This window comes from Phoenix dactylifera, chromosome 4 (genome assembly GCF_009389715.1).
Source record: "Phoenix dactylifera cultivar Barhee BC4 chromosome 4, palm_55x_up_171113_PBpolish2nd_filt_p, whole genome shotgun sequence".
Taxonomy (NCBI): Eukaryota; Viridiplantae; Streptophyta; class Magnoliopsida; order Arecales; family Arecaceae; genus Phoenix; species Phoenix dactylifera.
The window spans coordinates 10,053,172-10,067,490 of NC_052395.1; the positions used below are offsets into that span (position 1 = coordinate 10,053,172).

At 38.1% G+C, this 14,319-nt stretch overlaps 1 non-coding gene across 1 annotated transcript; it reads left to right on the plus strand.

Annotated features, from left to right (window-relative positions):
- Nucleotides 1–1,759: 1,759 nt before the first annotated feature.
- Nucleotides 1,760–1,830, plus strand: TRNAG-GCC. Its single transcript has one exon. It is a non-coding gene; the product is annotated as a tRNA-Gly (tRNA).
- Nucleotides 1,831–14,319: the final 12,489 nt, after the last annotated feature.

Here is a 14,319-nt window from a genome sequence, read left to right on the forward strand (position 1 = left end):
TTGGAATTTTGGATCAACATAACTACATACTACGATCCATCAGACTGATTCCCTTTTGATTGATTTTAGTGTCATAATGAAACTACGGATATCTTGACAACTAGTCGAAGATTAGTGGTGCCTTGATTGTCTCCACATAATTATTGTCTCAAGTCACAATAATCCTCTCGGAATTCTCTTCCCTTTTTTTAAGTAAGTCATATGATTTAAAATAAATGAGGATAGATACATCCATTAGAATAAAAAAATAAAATATTATAAAACTAGATAGGAAAATTAGCCGAGAATTTTGTAAAGTACAATCCATGTAGTTCGCCACGCATGATGCCATACAATAAAAATGAATCAAGCCTACCCTTAGCAGGAGGTGAATCAGAAAGTTATCTGATAAACATCATAAAATCATCTGTAAATATATTTGTGAAGCCTGAAACGTGTATGAATTCCATTTTTCTTCCGAAATCTAGCTTTTTTTTCTCTAAATCAATCAGGGGGACTTGATTTAAACTAGCGCTTGGGTGGCAATGATTTGAGCACCTTACATAACTTCCTGAGAGAAGAGGATTCTTGCTCCAAGTAGAGGCATTCATATAAACAAATAAATGATAAATAATGGGACAACATTCCAATATCCTGGAATCTATTATCAGTTGGCATGCTACGTGAGGCATTCAAATGCCCAATAAGTTATTCTATACATAAAACCTACAGGTTGGAATTTTGCAGGTCATATTAAGCAATACCATTTTAAGAAATTTTTCATGTAAATCCTTGCAAATTTTCAACTTCGTATGTCCATCCCTAAATTAGTTTTGTGCAGATGACACTGGATTTCTGTGGTGTTTTTTGGTACAACTGTCCCTCCCGTTCCCTAACACTTGCAATAAATTTTTTTTTTTTGGTTCAGATTAATAGAAGAAAAATAGTATGCATCAACAAGAGGGAAGAGAGGACAAGATGATATTGAAATACCTTTTTTATAATGAACAGATTGGAGAGATTTAGAAGATAGATCAAGTTCAGGACTAGATTTTGGATAGGAGAGATTTAGAAGCTGGAAGAAACTTTTTTTTTACCATCAAATACTATTGAATTACAGATACAGGGAGAAAAGAGATCGCGCTCGCAAGCCGCGAGCTGGATCGCGATCGCGAGCTCGAGCCCGCTCGCAATCCCGATCTTGCTCGATCGCATTTCCGCTTGCGGCTCGCAATCGCCAGCGGGATCGTGATCGCGATCTCGCGATTACGATACTGATAGCAGGAGAAAAAGACAGGAACAATAACATAATTTTAAAATTTTATTTTATTTTCAATTAATATAAATATGACTTTTCTTAATACCGTTAGAACAACCGTCATATTAGGGACATTTGTACAATAACAGAGTTTTACGAGGGTATACATACAAATATCAATTTTATATGGATATTTATGCAAAATATAACATTTAGAAGAGTATCCATGCAAAAGATCCAACTAGCTATCATTCGCCGAAAAAGGCTTTTGTTCTTTGGTTAGATCAACAACTATTTTTAATGTTTTTGGGCAGTTCGGTTATTTAGAATAATAGTTGAAGGCTAAATGTTGTTAACTCGCTCTATCTCAGTTTAGTCCAATTGCTGGTGACGGTAGTGCTTAGCAAGGGTGTTTGTGCAAAGAATATTTTCAATGGCACCTGCGAAAATCGAAGTTTAGAAGAGCTCATTGAAATTATTGGTTGGATAAATTGTTTAGTTTGGTACCCGTCAACACATCCAGCACCAGTGGTCTAGTGGTAGAATAGTACCCTGCCACGGTACAGACCCGGGTTCGATTCCCGGCTGGTGCATTAAGTTTCCTGTTTTTTTTCCTCAGATTACTGAGGTCTTTCTGAAAATAAACTTATCAATTTTTTTTGTGTGCGCTCTTTTAAGTGAATAATCTCAGAATTTCCATCAAAGTTCTATCCTCCTTTTTTTTCTTTCTTGTCAATGAACTTCAGTGAATGCTTTGTTAGTCAACGCAAAAGATGTGGGGGCAAATCCAAGCCATTGGCATGTGTGGTGTATGTCTTGGTGCATCTCATTCATCCATTAGGTTCATATCATAAGGGCTCAAATTTCTCATTATTTTTCAAATCAAAAAAGAGGAAAAAAAACATAGAAGCAAGAAAAACAAGATAAATTTATTTTTATAGTATATTGAAATAAGTTCCCGTTATAAATTTATATAAATAGTAAGAGATGGGGCATATTATGTTAAACATAAAAAAAGTTAAGTTTTGACAATAGTACAAGTTGGACGCCATCTAAAGCACAAGTTAGACTAATTTGCAATCCAAGTAGGAAGATAAATCGAGATATCACCACGGGACTGGCGAGGGAGCTCCATCGTCACCCCAACATGGTTATTCCAAGCCATGAGCCCAAGAAAGAGAGAAAGAGAATACGATAAAGTCTATGGTACAGACAGTGATGCAACCACCAAAGAACAATGATGGGAAAACCCAGTATCATCATGAATCTCATGAGAATAAGAGAGGCGATAGATCAAAATTTCATAGCTTAACAAAAAGGACCCTCCTGCATGTTGAAAGGGGGAGGGGAGGTAGGATAAGCAATAAAGAAGAAATTATCAGGTGAACCAAATTTCTCTTTATTTTTCAAATCAAAAAAGTGGAAAAAAAAACATAGAAGCAAGAAAAACAAGATAAATTTATTTTTATAGTATATTGAAATATGTTCCCGTGTAAATTTATATATATAGTAAATGATGGGGCATACTATTTTAAATATAAGAAAAGTTAAGCTTTGACAATAATACAAGTTGGACGCCATCTAAAGCACAATTTGGACCAATTTGTAATCCAAGTAGGAAGATAAATCAAGATATAACCGGTGAGGGAGCTCCATCGTCACCCCAATATAGTTATTCCAAGCCATGAGCCCAAGAAAGAGAGAAAGAGAATACAATAAAGTCTATGATAAAGACAGTGATGCAACCACCAAAAAACAGTGATGGGAAAACCCAGTATCATCATGAATCTCATGAGAATAAGAGAGGCAATAGATCAAAGTTTCACAGCTTAACAAGGAGGACCCTCGTGCATGTGGAAAGGGGGAGGGGAGGTAGGATAAGCAATAAAGAAGAAATTACCAGGTGAATCGAATTTCTCTTTATTTTTCAAATAAAAAAAAGAAAAAAAATATAGAAGCAAGCAAAACAAGATAAATTTATTTTTATAGTATATTGAAATATGTTCCCGTATAAATTTATATAAATAGTAAAAGATGGGGCATACTATTTTAAACATAAAAAAAGTTAAGTTTTGACAATAGTACAAGTTGGACGCCATCTAAAGTACAATTTGGACCAATTTGCAATCCTAGTAGGAAGATAAATTGAGATATCACCACGGGACTGGCGAGGGAGCTCCATCGTTACCCCAACATAGTTATTCTAAGCCATGAGCCCAAGAAAAAGAGAAAAGGAAAACGATAAAGTCTATAGTAGAGACAGTAATGCAACCACCAAAGAACAGTGATGGGAAAACCCAGTATCATCATGAATCTCGTGAGAATAAGAGAGGCAATAGATCAAAGTTTCACAGCTTAGCAAGGAGAACCCCCGTCCAAGTGGAAGGGGGGAGGGGAGGTAGGATAAGGCATAAAGAAGGAATCATCAGGTGAGCCAAATTCATCATGGATCTAAAATAAAATCATCTTAGATGAATTTATTTTATTTTAGGCCTGGATCTGATCCGTCTAATAATTTTATGATATAAGAGGCATAAATAGAGAAAAAGAAGAAGGGATCCGAAGGATGAGGGGGGGGGGGGGAGGAGAGAAGAGGGAAATCACGAGAAGGGGGAGGGAAAGTGAGGACCACGCCAAAATGAAATTTAAATTCAAGATCGCATGTAATGGCATGTGACAGCGAAAAATCAACAAAATGATAAATATACAATAGATATATTATTCTTGTGCTGATAAAAAAAATAAAGAGTTTTGTAAGCAAAAAATATGTCAAACGATAGCCAATGTTAGCATCTTAGTAGTTACAGCATCTATTTAATTAGATGACCCAAATGAAGTGACCTAGATATATAATACCACAGTGGAGCCCCTAAAAATAAATAATTCCGCGTCTATCCTTTGCTCCGAGATATCTGGGACTCTGAAGTATTTTATTTTTTGGTTTTATTGAGTGCATCTGTATTCGTCTAGTATGATCCATCCGTTTTAAAAAAGAAAAAAAAAAAAAAAAAAAGAGATTCGAAAGACATTAAGCTTCAGTGTTTTAAGGTCAAGTTAGGCCATCTTGTTCCTGACGCCCGTAACGAAAAACCAAGTCGGATCCGGAAGAATGATTCATCTTTTTTTCTGGACGTCAGCCGTTGGATCGCATATCGCACAGATGTCAAAGCAACCCGACCCTTTTTCTTTCTCGCGAATCAACGGTCGACGTCGCAAAAGAAGGTGACTCGTTCTTTCGCACGAAAGATCTGACGCCGAACCCGTATCATGGATCACGTCAAGTGGGCCCAGCTGGCCTTTAATTCCTCCCGTCATGTGATGCGAAGAAGACGTGGAAATCAAAGACACCGGACGACACGTGGGGCGACGTTGACTTTTTTTTTTGAAGTTTTCAGTCTTTTCCCTTGTGCTCGTCTAGAATTGTTATTAGGGGTATGATTCTCCGGATATGCTTTTGATTTTAAAAAAATAATAATTACAAATCACAACGCATCACACGTTGATCGATACAGATATGAAACATTATTTTTGAGCCAACGGCAAAGTTACGGCGTAGTACTGGAGTGACGTACGCGGATTCGACCGTACTGATAGAGAGAATATGAAAAATTTTCTATCTGCATCGAATATTTTCTGGTAGAAAAGGAGCCCAGTAGAGGCTGCTACGCGGGTAGGATTAATTCTCCTCCCCTTCTCCTTCATTTTATAAAAAAAAAAAAAAAAAAAAAAAAGGGACAGATAGGTTAAGTCTCCGAGAGATCCTATCATCACGCTGTCCAGATTTAGTTTTGGCATATTGCTGATGTGGGCCACCAAGTCGGATGAAAAAGTAGCCTGTAACTTCGGCCGGTCCCATGACCTACCATGAGAAATAAACTCATTAAGTAGTATTAGTAAGGTCCACCTCCATATTCATATAAGTAGGCTACTGTATCAATAGAACATTAGAACATCATGAATATTAATTTAAAAATCTGATTTTTAAATTAAAATCAGATTTTTGGCCTATTAAATAAATATATCAGATTCGAATAGGCAATTTTTTGATTTATACTATATCTGCTCTAACTTGTATCTGATTCGACCTAATTTGATTGCCGCCTCTAATTTTGGAGGAGAGCCTAGAGCTAGAACCGGCTCGATTTCCACAAGCAAATTTGTGGTCCAACCTTGATTTAGAGAGGGCAAATTGATCCCCAGGATAGGTGGGCGGATGCACGTCACAGAAATTTCTTTCTTGCACTTCACGGATAGCTAGCTAAAGTACCATTAATAACATCAGAGCCTAAGAAGTTTCAGTGTTTGGATATAAATATTAATAACATTAAGCAGTTTCCTTTTTTTTTCTTCTTTAAAAAATAATAAAAATTCAGGTGGATCTCATCAGTCTGAGTTTGTACGCGTTAGTAGTTGCACATAAGATTTCAGCGAACAAATACCATCTTCTCCTCAAGGCGAATAAATCTAAATTCATGCTACAGTAAATATTTATTCATAGATAAATAAGGTTGCAAGAAGAGTGTATTTTGATACCCTATAAGAGAAGCAAAGTCTGACTTTTCTAATCACCATATCATTCAAAAAATCTGAGATTTGATGGTGAAAGGTTGCCGACCATTGTGACCCTCAACCTTGACCCATGGATCTTCCGCTGAAGGCAATCGTTGAGGGAGCCTATACGGAACTCTCTTTTGGATTCTTATTTAAGAGTTCGAGGGACCATTAGGTCTTGCTTCAGAGACCAAGCCCAATTTCTCCTCGCCAGGTAGGTGTGTGATAGCTTGTGATGCCACGAAGCAAACCGATAGCAACTTCCGTTTTAACAAGCGCAAATCATCTTCCAGGTCTGCGGACCGGCACCGGGTCAGAATGACCACAGGATGAGAACTTTTAAGCATTAAAAACCAAGGTAAAAAATATATATGATTTTTTTTTTGCTTTTTATTTTTCTTTTTTTTTTATTTCTAGACAAATAAGAGTGCAAAAAATTTATTTCAAATTATTACAAATAAGAAGCTTATTTTTTTTACCACTATTAATACCATCTTACGACAACCATTGCTGTCATTGTTGCTACCGACGTTGTTACCTCCACCGCCACCTTGTCACCATCTTTTTCACGCCATCATCGCCATTATTATACCACCTCGGGCAAATCTTGCCACTTGTAAGGTACGAAACATTAGAATGGTATTTCTGAAATAACATTTTTAAAGAGATATAGACTCCTTCTAAGCCACTTATGTTTATCGGAAGGCAGCTATCTGGGTGGCTTCCTTTGTGACGCATCACTCTAAAGATTTTCTCTCGGTGAATCAGGCGGATGTTTTTTACTCTCTTTGTGAGCTTTTTTTTTTTTTGAATTTATTGGCTGTATTCATATAGGTATGGTGTGAGGAGCCAGTGCAAAAGAAAAGAAAAAAAAACTCTAGCTTAATGGGGCCCTTTCACTATTATTATATATTTGAGAAAAATTTAATAGAGCACGATGTAGTTAGTAAAAACAGAGGTAGCAAAATTCAAGTACCACCAGCAATTATCCTGCAGGAGCACGTTTAAGCTCAAGTAGTTAGAGCTCATAACTATAATAGGATTATGCAGCCACTTGGAACTTCACACCTGTCTTGTGTCACCCATCTCTTAACATCAAGTTTAGCGATATTCTTTTATGTTCCAGGGATCCATTGGTAAAATGCTTAAAGCCACATGAAACTCAAGCTACAAATTCTCTCGCAGGATGAGGACATTGATCGAAGGTGATCAAATCAAAGCTAGATGTCAAAGAAAAATTATTTCCTCATACACAAATTTGACATAGTATTTTCATGTGTTGAAAGTTGAAACCATATTTCCTATCAGCTTGAATTGAAAACGGATCCAAGTCATTCAATAATATCCATTGATATTATTGATACTAAATGTTGCGGGGACGGCATTCTGCCGGAGCCTCACACAACAGCCTAGCCCACATTAAGCTAGCAGAGAAAGAAGACCGCGTTCCTTCCGAGGTATTGTCCGCTTTGGGGGTCGAGCGTACCCAGAGCCCTCCTCACGGTTTTGTTCCATAAAAGGGCCCTCGAGAGGAAAGGATTTCCACCCTCCATTTAAGGCACGGAACCTTTCCGCTACTAGCCGATGTGGGACTAAATTCAAGGCCCCCTCTCCCCCCCCAACACTAAACATAAACATTAGGTACTGCCGATTATCAAATGGACAAAATCCGATCGTAAGCAATAAAAAATGGACTCTGAGTTTCCAAAATTGTTTAAACTTTGAAGTATATTTTTCCTAGAAAGTGTTTTAATAATTCATGATATTAAAGTTTAAACTATAAACATATTTCTCTCAATAATATTTTATAGAATATAAACTATAAATATACTTAATCTAGAATTAAGTTTAGCCTTCCCACCTCATTGGAGAGGCAGAACGTCGTAGTATTATTATTAATATTATTATTTTACCAAATGACGTTGGAAGTAGAGAAGTCTTGCTTCTAAATTCTAATTTGCGGCAGCTACACTCCGCAAAGCAACCCCGCTATTTAACAATCGTCCATGAACACTTGCTTTCATCGACCGAATAAAATAAATTGTGAGACGTCATTCGGCTTGGGAGATTACGTCGGAACTTCATATAAAAATATGCAAAAGTTATTGATATTTTTAATAAAATATTAAAAATATTATTTGGATACTATTCAACTTATTTCTAGCTCTACCGAGGGAATGGGCTTTGCCTTTTTTTTTATATACAACAATAAATATTATTTTAACCATGTTGCAAGAAATTTGATGTGGGAGCTGATGTAATGGAACAAGGATGTTTCTTTGATGCATCGACATTTAGAGATATCAAAGGACCAATACCTAATTTTTTATTGTCTTGAACCCAATCACCAGCCCAAACTTAGTCAAAAGTTCATTAAGTTATATGTTTGATTCCTGACAATTGCACACATATATGATCTTAGCACGGTTTTGATTCTTTGCACATAAAAACATATCAAACTATAAAATTTGCATTTGGCCTATGATCATTTTCTACTACATTAGTGGACAGCTTACTCTATACCCTTTGCAACACAATTTTAGCCACGCAATGATGTAAATCCAAACTAACGACTTGTTTGGTTTGTGAATTTTTTTTATCTCATCGAAATACTTTGTATGTGAACCTAATTTCTGAATATATGATGCTTGAAAAAATAATTTTAACATATTTGGCTGACTATAGAAAAGTGCTCATTCCAAATGATTTATATTTAGTTGAACATGTACTTTCTTATAAAAGTTGTTTGAAATATCTATCATATCCTTAATAAAGGAAAAGACCTTATCAATAGATTTTGATGGTTTAAGAGTAGTTTCGGAGAAAAAAAAATCCCAATTTCTGATGGAAAAGTAGCTTTTTCATATTTATTATAGATTTTTTTTCCATAAAATAAAAAATCTTATTTTTATAAAAATACTATTTTTTTATCTCTCCCAATTGAAATTCCAACTAAATAAGATGCCTTTCTTCGTCTTCCCATTTATCATAGCTTTTTTCTTTCTTTTTCTAAGGACTAAATGAGCCCTAAATTACTCCGGTAAAGAGTCAAAATAATTAAAAGGATGTGACCATTTTACGTCTAGTTTGAATGAGTGAGTAACTGCCTCCATAAAGGATTCCTTTTCTAATTTATTGCTCTACCCCTAATAATAAATGCATATGTTTCAAAATTTTCAAATAAAGCCAATCACATGTAGAAGTTGTTAATATATTGTTTTTACATTCTTGTTTCATTTAGTAAGCTTTTTCTATTAATTAGCTAAATTTGCAAGTTAATATTATGTTTCATTGAAGCCTTTATTATAGTAACAGTAACAATATTTACAAATAGATGGCCATATTTACATGGACTGCCAGATATATTTACCACAACCCAACCAACACTTAGTAATGCTTCACAATATATATAAGAAATGATTTTGAGAGCACAAGCACCATTCTTGAAACTTGAATTATCTTAAAATGAAAAGAGATATACCTACATAAAAATTCGTAAAGATGCAAATCAAAGCAAGGAGTTGAGCTAATATGGCCCAAAGGAGGAGAAATTACAAGTATATTAGTTGACATTAGGTTTAACATAAACTAATGTTCTCAAAGACAATCTAACCTAAACTAGGTAATAAAGGAGTATCACATGAACCGTGGAAAATCAAGTCCATGTACATCGAACCATGGAAGCTACCTGAGCTATAAATAATAAACTTATATATAAGATTGAATCAAGCAAAACCAAACCCATCATTGAAAAATTTCAAATTTAGGTCAATATATTTAATTTGATGTCAATCAAGGTGAGTCATAAATCAATCAGATCATAATAGAGTGACCACTCAAGAGCAATTTCATTGTCATACAACTACAATAAATCTAATGAAGTATCAAAACATGTATGTAGATGAATCCTAGAAGTTTCGACGTCAAAATTGGATATGTGAGAATAAATGGCTCATATTAAGTAGTATTCTTATTTGAGTGGGACACTGGTATTCTAATGGAGCGGAGCGAAGCGATGGGATATATTTATCTTTGGGATAATTATGTAGTGTAGTGTTTTTATTTTACTAGGGATGCTGATAGGGATTGGGACTCTAGGTTAGGGTTTAGCTATAAATATCTTGTAACCCTTGTTATTTGAGATAGTTGAAAGTTACGGCCGTTTCGCTCCCGTGGACGTAGACACATTGCCGAACCACGTAAATCCCTGTGTTGAATTCCTCTTCCTCTTCCTCTCTCAATTTTATGCGTTGTTCTGTTTGCCGTTTGGATCCTGTGTTTTGCGCAATAATTGGTATCAGGGCCAGCGGCACGGGTTCGATTCCTAGGATAAGCAATTAAAGAAAAAAAAACTCCCTTGCTGGAGGGGGGAATTGTTGGCGGAGGCCGGTATGGGCTAAGTCAGCAGGGCTCGCTTGCTGGGGAGGATTGTTGGCAGAGGCCGGTGTGGGCCAAGTCAGCAAGGCTTGCCCGTGGCGGAGGTCGGTGTGGGCCAAGTCGCAATCGAACGCCGGAGGGGTGCTTGGGATGGTCGGTTTAAAGAAGGCTCGTCGCATCGCCGCCTGCATCCTCGCGCCACCGCCGCGTGAACAGATCCAGAGGAGAAGAACCTTCATCGCCGAGAAAGGGGAAAGCCCTCCCATCGCCGGCCACGAGCAAGGAAGCGCCCCACTGCACTGCCGGAGGAGAGGAGAGAAGACTTGTATCTGCATCCACCGCCGATCTGCCTGTGTCTGTGTCCTTGACCGGCCCGACGCAAGCAAGGAGGGCGCCGACTGCGTGCCCGCCGCTGCCGCACGTCTGATCTGAAGGAAGAGGAGCCGAGCGTTCCACCACCCGCATCGCCGAGCCACTGTGCTCACGACCCCGCATGCGCCGCCGTCTGCCTTCGCCCACCCGTACGTCGCCGTCCGCACACGAGGAGAGGAGTTTCTGCTGAGCCGAAACACCTTGGATCAGGTCCTGTTTTTATTTCTTTTTCCCCGTTTTATTTTGCAAAAGGATAACATGGTATAGATTTCTTCTGCGAAGTTCGATGTGATAAAGTTCGATGGAACTGGAAATTTCGGGCTATGGTAGAGGAGGGTAAAGGATCTGTTAGTATCACAGGGTACGGTGAAGGCCCTATACGGAAAAAAACCAGATGACATGGGTAATGCAGAGTGGAAGGAATTGGAGGCGAAGGCTGTTTCAAATATACGACTTTGTCTGGCTGATGATGTAATGTATCATGTCATGGACGAGGAATCGCCGATGACAATTTTGTCAAAATTAGAGAGTCGGTACATGTCTAAGTCGTTGACGAACAAGCTCTATCTTAAACAGAAACTGTATGGTCTTAAGATGGCGGAGGGTGCTGATTTAAGCCAACATATTAACGTGTTCAATCAGATTATCAGTGATCTGCAGCGAGTTGATGTGAAGTTCGAAGACGAAGACAAAGCGTTGATGTTATTGCATTCTTTATCCGCTTCTCCTACATACGAAAATTTTGTTACAACTCTGACGTGGGGAAAGAAGACCCTAGAGTTAGAGGATGTCATTGGAGCCTTATTAGGTTTTCATCAGAGGAAGAAAGCCAGTGCTGAGAGTTCTCAGGGAGAAAGCTTAGTGGTGAAGGGTAACCAGGAGCGTGGAAGAAGCAACATAAGGAATGGATCAAATTGCAGTAAATCTTGATCTAAATCCAGGAAAAAGAAGAGCAAACGTGCTACAAGTGTGGAAAATAGGGTCACATAAAGAGGAATTGTCCTGAGAAAAAGAAGGGTAAAGACGATGACAGATCTGAAGGGTCCAAGTCTGCAAATAAGTGAAAGAAGACACAAAGAGCAGTGACGGTGATATACTTTCAGTTTCGTCCAGTTCAGATCATCTCGCGGATTCTTGGATTCTGGATTCAGCATGTTCCTATCACATGACGCCCAATAAAGATTGGTTTGACACCTACAGGTTAGTTAATTCTGGTTCTGTTTTGATGGGTAATGATGCATCTTGCAAAGTTATTGGAATAGGAAATATCAGAATTACTATATTTGATGGTGTGGTTGGAACGTTGTGTGATGTTGACATGTTCTAGATTTGAGAAAGAATATGATTTCATTGGGTATCTTAGACTCTAATGGATTTTGTTACAAGTCTCAAAGTGGAGAAATGAAGGTTAGTAGAGGTGCTATGACAGTGATGAAGGGACAGAAAGTAGCAGGGAACATCTACATAGGGACTACTGTTGTAGGTGGAGTTGCTGCAGCAGAGTTTGAGTATGATAATACAGTCTTGTGGCATATGCATTTGGGTCATATGAGTGAACGTGGTATGCTGGAACTGCATAAAAGAAATTTTCTAAAGGATGTTAAAACTTGCAAACTAGATTTCTGCAAGTATTGTGTTCTTGGAAAACTGAACAGGGTTCAATTCAGGACTGCCACGCACAAGAAAGAGGGTATTCTTGATTATATTCATACAGATGTTTGGGGACCAGTCAGAGTAGCATCACGGGAAGGACAGACATATTTCTTAACTTTTATTGATGATTTCTCGAAAAAGGTCTGGGTATACTTCATGCAGCACAAGTCAGAAATGTTTGCCAAGTTTAAGTTGTGGAAAGCTGAAGTAGAGAACCAGACAGGAAGAAAGGTCAAATGCCTCAGAACAGACAATGGGACTGAGTACACAAAGTTCATAAAGTTTTGTGAGCAGCATGGAATTAAGAGACACTTCATAGTACACAAGACACCTCAGCAGAACGGTGCGGCGGAAAGGACGAACAAGACTATAGCTGAAAGTGCATGGTGTCTCAGGTTAAATGCAGGGCTTGCAAAAAACTTCTAGGCAGAGGCAGTGAATATGGCATGCTTCTTGATTAACAGATCACCGAGGGCAGCACTAGATGGTAAGGTTGCAGAGAAGGTATGGACGGGTAATGAGGTAGACTACTCTAGTTTGAGAGTATTTGGATATCCTGCCTATGTGCATATTCCTAGTGAGGAGAGGTCAAAACTAGACCCGAAGTCTAGACAGTGTATCTTTCTAGGGTATCAGAAAGGGGTGAAAGGGTAAAATCTTTGGGATCCGAAGGCAAACAAGGTGGTGATCAGCAGAGATGTGGTTTTTGATAAGAAAGCCATATTGAAAAGTACTCAAGAAGAAGAAAAGTAGATGCCAGAAAGTTGCAGCAGCAATAAGCAGGTGGTGCAGGTGGAGTTAGAGAGTTCTGTCAAGAAAAATAATGTTCAAGGTACAGAGACTTCTACCTCAGCCGATCAAGAGCAACATAATATAATCACATACAGACCCAAACGTACTGTCAAGCCACCAACTAGGTATAGTTTCAAAGATTTGGTTTCCTATGTATTAATCACTAGCAGTGGAGTTCCTACTACTTTTCAGGAGGCAGTTCACAGCCAGGAGAAGAGTAGATGGATGGGTGCTATGATGGAGGAGATGGAATCTTTGAATAAATATTAGAAATGGAAGTTGGTGGAGCTTCCGGAGGGGAAGAGAGCGATAGGATGCAAGTGGGTGTTCAAGAAAAAGGAAGCAGTATCGAAAAAAGAAGAGGAAAAGTTCAAAGCACGTCTGGTAGCAAAGGGATACTCACAGAGAACTGGGATTGACTATGATGAGATTTTCTCCCCAGTGGTCAGACACACTTCCATAAGGGTAGTGTTGGCATTGGTAGCACATTACGATATAGAGTTAGAGCGGATGGATGTAAAGACAACTTTTCTTTATAGTGAGTTGGAGGAGCATATTTACATATAGCAGCCAAAAGAGTTTTCAGAACCTGGACAGGAGCACTTAGTCTGTAAATTGAAGAAGTCATTTTATGGGTTAAAACAATCTCTGAGGCAATGGTACAAGCGTTTTGACTCCTACGTGATTCGGATTGGTTACAGGAGATGTGAGTATGACTATTGTGTTTATGTGAGGAGCCTTGATGATGGTTTTTTTATTTTTTTGTTACTTTATGTGGATGATATGTTGATTCCTGCGAAGAGTATGAATGAAGCCAATAAGTTGAAGACTTTGTTGAGTAGAGTGTTTGACATGAAAAATTTATGCGTGGCCAAGAAGATTCTTGGAATGGAGATTCGTAAGGACAAAGATTCTAGAAAATTGTGGTTATCTCAGGGTAGTTATATACAGAAGGTGTTGGAGAGGTTGAGCATGGGTAATGCGAAGCCAGTAAGCACACCTTTAGCGAATCATTTCAGATTGTCCACCTCATAGTGCCGAAAGACAAAGAAAGAAATTGAAGACATGTCAAAGGTTCCATATGCTAGTGCAGTGGGATGTCTGATGTATGCTATGGTTTGTACTAGACCGGATTTGGCGTATACAGTTAGCGCAGTGAGCAAGTTTATGGCAAATCCAGGGAGACAGCATTGGGATGCAGTCAAGTAGATTTTCAGATACTTGAGGGGTACTACAGACCATGGTATCTGTTTTGTCAGACAACATGATGATCCTTCAATCGTAAGGTATGTTGATGCAGATTATGCAGGAGACTTGGATGACAAGAGGTCGACTAT